Source organism: Antennarius striatus, chromosome 5, assembly GCF_040054535.1.
Source record: "Antennarius striatus isolate MH-2024 chromosome 5, ASM4005453v1, whole genome shotgun sequence".
Classification (NCBI taxonomy): domain Eukaryota; kingdom Metazoa; phylum Chordata; class Actinopteri; order Lophiiformes; family Antennariidae; genus Antennarius; species Antennarius striatus.
In genome coordinates this window covers 3,957,911-3,962,956 of record NC_090780.1, presented here as the reverse complement: position 1 = coordinate 3,962,956, position 5,046 = coordinate 3,957,911, and the positions used below count along the sequence as shown (strand labels likewise).

At 39.3% G+C, this 5,046-nt stretch overlaps 1 long non-coding RNA gene across 1 annotated transcript; it reads left to right on the top strand.

Annotated features, from left to right (window-relative positions):
* The first annotated feature begins 682 nt into the window (after window positions 1–682).
* On the top strand, window positions 683–2,251 carry LOC137595933 (uncharacterized). Its single transcript, XR_011035477.1, has 3 exons — window positions 683–843; window positions 1,253–1,320; window positions 1,435–2,251. It is a non-coding gene; the product is annotated as an uncharacterized lncRNA (long non-coding RNA).
* The last annotated feature ends 2,795 nt before the right edge of the window (window positions 2,252–5,046 follow it).

The following is a 5,046-nucleotide window of genomic DNA, read 5'->3' as shown; positions in this document are numbered from 1 at the left end:
CATCAGTAGCTGTTCTCTCCTATCAATTCCGTGGCAAAAGCACATTAAACAATTAAACACAGGCAGGTGCAGAACAACTAAAGACATTTAGAGTGACTATCGAAAATGGGAACTGTGAGGCGTGTACTACCTGGGAATACTGCCAACTGCTGACAAAAGACTTGACTGCATGATTCTAAGGGAAAGCCTTGAACTCATTTGTTGTAAAATAATGCGGGAATATCTGGCACTGAACAGTTTGACAAACTGTCGAACAATCTGTCAAACCTCACGGCTTTTTTACGAGGCAGCATGTACAGTAAGTTCACACTCATTCAACCCGTGCTCCTTTCTCCATGTCTATTTCTTCCCCTGATTCCAGCCCCTGATACCACAGCCAAGTGAGATGTCTATTTGATGACATATAATCTACGGTTCATGTGACTGCAACCCTTTGTGTGGCAAGTCAACTCAATGACCTTTACCAAGCTAAACTCTCTGCAATCTATTCAAATGCCAGGTGGCTTTTATAACTTCAGTAGGAGCATGTAAGGACGATTCTGCGACTTTGTGATTCCTTTTCCTGCCTTTCTCCTTTGCAGTCTCTCCCTCTTGGCAGCAGGGCAAAAGTGGGCAGGGAGAGAGGAGGGCATGGCAGAGAAACTGTTCTCAAGTCCCAGTCCCTGTTCCTTGCTGGTGGAGAGCTTTTCCCCTCGTCCTGCAGACGAAAAAGAGGATAATGGAAATTTCATTCTTGTCTCAAATCTACCTAATGTTTTTTTTTCTTTTCTTCTTTTTTTTTGTTTTGTTTGTCTGCTGACACCATTGCCTAACTCTCTGCGGGTACAAATAAGTCACCTCCAGGTATTTCTCATTTTGTGTGTGTGTGTGTGTGTGTGTGTGCCTTTGTCCAGGCCTCAGCATTCTTTCAAGTCCTTATATGTTCATTATTTTCTATCACACTTTTGCAGTTCTTTCACTATTATCTTCCTCACTGAAGTCAAAGTGTCTGCTTTTACACAGTTCTGATGCGGATTTATGGTTTTGTATTAACTACTGCAATTTCTGGGATCAAATGCTTCAAGTAATAATGACAAAAACCCTTATTATTATTGTGAAGATATAGCTGGTTTTGTTTTCAATACAACATATGGCCTGAGTGAAAGTATTTCACCCCGTCGAAGGTGATTATCTTAAAATTTCAAACAGGAAGTGCTGAGAAATGATAGACACGCAGCCCTCTTTATAAAACATTATGGTTTCTGTGTTGCAGGACTGCAGAGTCGATATGAAATCTCGGTCAGCTACAGCGTGGTCACTGTTCACCACAATGTGAAAAAGGTTAGCAAGTTGTTGGGAGAAGCTTTAAGACAAACAAGAAAAACACGCAGTTTGTGCAGCACACAGGCAAGTTAGACGCTTCTCAAGTCTCAATTTCATGCTTCTGTTTTTTAGATCTTCTCACAAACCAGTATGAACCAGATCCCTTTGTTGGAAGCATTGTTCTACACATGAAGAGCTTGTATGTGAGATTGCAGTATCCCACTTTTGGTGATGTTTTTTTTTTTTTTTTTTAACCACAGGAACTACAAAACGCTATAAAACAAGATTCATGTTAAATAAGCTTGTTAAACAACTTCTTTTCCTGGGCTATATCAGAATAATAAATAGGATTAATTAAAACTGTATAAACATTTTCGTAACAGTTCCTCGCTGTGTGGTTTTGTTCACCTATCGTCCAGTCAGCTTTTCCTTCGGTGTTTGTGATAATAACAGATTATGCCGTACGTCACAGATAAGGAAAAAACAGCGGAGGGAGAAAACTAACTGATTTCCTCTTCCCCCACGCTTATCCTCAGATGAACTTGTTTTACTGCTTGATGTCATGATGTTTTAAAAGCCATTGTATGTCCATTTGTATTTCTCTCCTCCCTATGGTTGGAGTGAAAAATGTGGTTGTCGTGATCAAAGTCTCTTTTTAGTTGTTGTCCTTATCAGGTCATTATTGTACGCACATGTTCTGCTCTTCCTGTTTGTTAGCAAAACTGACGGCTGCGAACACCAGCTGAATCAATTCTTTGTACGTAGTCTATCACTTGAAACTGTTTAGCTTTTGAGCAAAATCCATGAAAAATTAATATTAGGAATGAGATCAGGAGGGTTCAGATATTCCACGAGTGTCCTTGGAGTAATTTTGTACGCTGGCGGGTTTCCCACGTTAGGGTAGAGCCTCATATCATAATGTTTCACTGAACCAGCTCTCCTGAGAATGTCAAGACTTACAAGTAAAACATTTAAACTTTCACTGAAATAAACCAGAAAAATAAATTGCAAAGATTCCTTTAACCCAGTTCACTGACTGGTGAATTGGATAAAGCAATACTGGAGTAATACTGGAGTAATAGTGGACATTTTGCTCATAAAAAATGTCAATGTCTTCTCGGCTTATTGCTCAACAAAAACTGGGACTCAGTACAAGTGCAATCTTTGCAGAGTCCAAACAGATCTTTAACATATATAAAAACGTAATCCACTTAATCCAAACAACTAGGCGTTTGGACCATCAGAATGACCGCCCCCAGCGTCCTGTTAATGTCAGTGAGAAAGAAAAACTCATGGACTGGATCTACTCCAATCTTCACTGGTTCCAACTTTGTCATGTTTCACTCTCACACTTCTAGAATTACTTGTCAGGTAGTTTATGTGTAAGACGTACGTGTGAAAATGATCTCATGAAGTTAAAAAAGAGGGAAAAAATATCGGATCCCTTCATCCACAGCCACGTCAGGTTGAATGGATTCTTTTGCTGCCATACGCTCAACCCTTCCACTATGTTTCAGGAAAATCTGGGGTAGTTTTCATGTTATTCTGTTAACAGTTCCTGAGAGGGCGACTCCACGGTGGAGGTCATGAAGTGTAGAGGGCATAAAAATTATACTGCTGATAATAAATATTTTAGTAGAGATCCTACAAGTGATTGTTGATTATCTCTCAGATTTATAAAAACGTATCTAAAACACTGTGAAGCCAGTATCTAATATGGCTACTTTTACTCCCTTGAGCACCCTTATTTCCTATTGATACCTCTGATCTTTTATGTGTATATCTCAAAACCGCTACATTTGCAGGAACCATCTGGCACCTCAGATTAGCCTAGAAGTGCAAACACATAATTAGTTTAATGTTTAAAACACTGCTCTGATAGCATGGTGGTAGTGGACAACACAAATTAAACCACAAAGCAAAGCAAAGCCCTGGGAAGAAACTTTAGAAAAGAATGATGCTTTCTTTCTGGATGCCACGGTAGCAGCTAGCGGCAGTGCAGATGACTCAGATGCTGAGGGTTGGTGTTACAGTGCCGACACCTACCCATTCCATCACCGGCTCACAACTGAGATGACACACTTTACCACATGGGAACAACTGATAAATACACTGAGTGGATGACAAGTCTGCAGGGACACTGAATCAGAAGGAATGCACTGAGGCAAGGTCTGCTGCTCCTGAATGAACAGTGTGTTGATTCATCCTTGATGTCATGAAACAACATATATATATATATATATATATATATATATATATATATATATATATATATTTATTTATTTATTTTTATTTTTTTAAAGTAATTATTTTGGGAACCTACGTAACAACAGTTACAAGTCAAGGGTTCTAATGTTCAGATATCCACCATTTCATTCATACATTGCTTCTTCAGCTAGCATTATGGAAAAGCATCGGGGACATGTGCAGTATGTTAACTACAAGGGGCATGATGGCTGACATCTGTTGAGATTTAGATCAGCCCACACTAAATGTGCTTCATGTCTAAGTACAAGCCATTATACAGACTTGCCAATCTGTTCCACTAGAGGTTTCACCTGAGGGCCTAAAACCAGAGCAAACCCCTTGATATACAGCAGGGGGTCATTTCCCACCCAGTTCAGACTAAATATTGAAATTACTAGTTCAGTGGCTCTCAGCTTGGTTTAAAATGAACCTAAAGGCATTGTGAGAATATTAGTGGTGAAAGAAGAAGAAAAATAAAGTCTATTAAACACAATTATAATGGTTTGGGAAAGAATGGCACGACCCTATTTTATCCGACTCTTCCGCAAAACAAAATTGAAAATGGAGTTTAAGTAAAATGAATCATTCATTTTATATCTTTTAAATTTCCATTTCTTTTCTTATTAAATGTGTGCCTGGATGTATACAAGTATGCCCATGTTCAGTACAAATCCAGAGTTCACACCATAAATACTGTATTATACTGAAATTCAAAATTAGTGTACAGGCAGGAAAAATAGGAATAATTTTCTGGAATCAAGTAACAAGTTTTTATTTTGATAAATCAAAGCTCAAAAATCTTGTTCATAGCTCAGTTGATCCACAACTCATTAAAATCACATTGCATTTGAACATTGTGTTCTAAACAGAGATGCCAAGACTGTTTCTGCATGTGAAGGTTGACGACAGGCTGAGTCCAGATGGATGTATGGATTTGTTTACCTGAGTTTATTAAATATTATATATCACAGATGATTTGATTTAACTGAAACATACAAAACAGAACCACTCGTCCAACATGTGGACAGAGTCTGCTCGTGGAACAATGTCTGTACAGTAATGTGGGACCACATAGCTGACATAGCACAGTGCACTGAGTCATGGGCAGCGAGCTATGTCATCATATCGTATTGTGTGGTATCATACCCCCTTTTTCTGACATGGCATCCGCTCATTGCTTGACTGCCAATACTCTCCTCCCTCCCCTCAGTGATGGGTTCTGCCATGCTGCATCCACGACATCACCCCCATTTTTGTCTCATTGAGATTCTGCTTGGCACACAGACAATGCCTATTTCTTGGCACCAAATATTGGAGAGCACCGCATTAGACAAACCAACCTCAGATTTTACCCCTCACAGTCGTCCCCCGTATTCCGCCGATCTTCGTGGACCAATGCCAACAACTGCATTTTTTACCCAATGGTTTTTTTGTGGCTTTGTCTAAATTCTTGGATCTTAAATAAGCTGAATGTTTACCACTGTATCGGACAGGCGA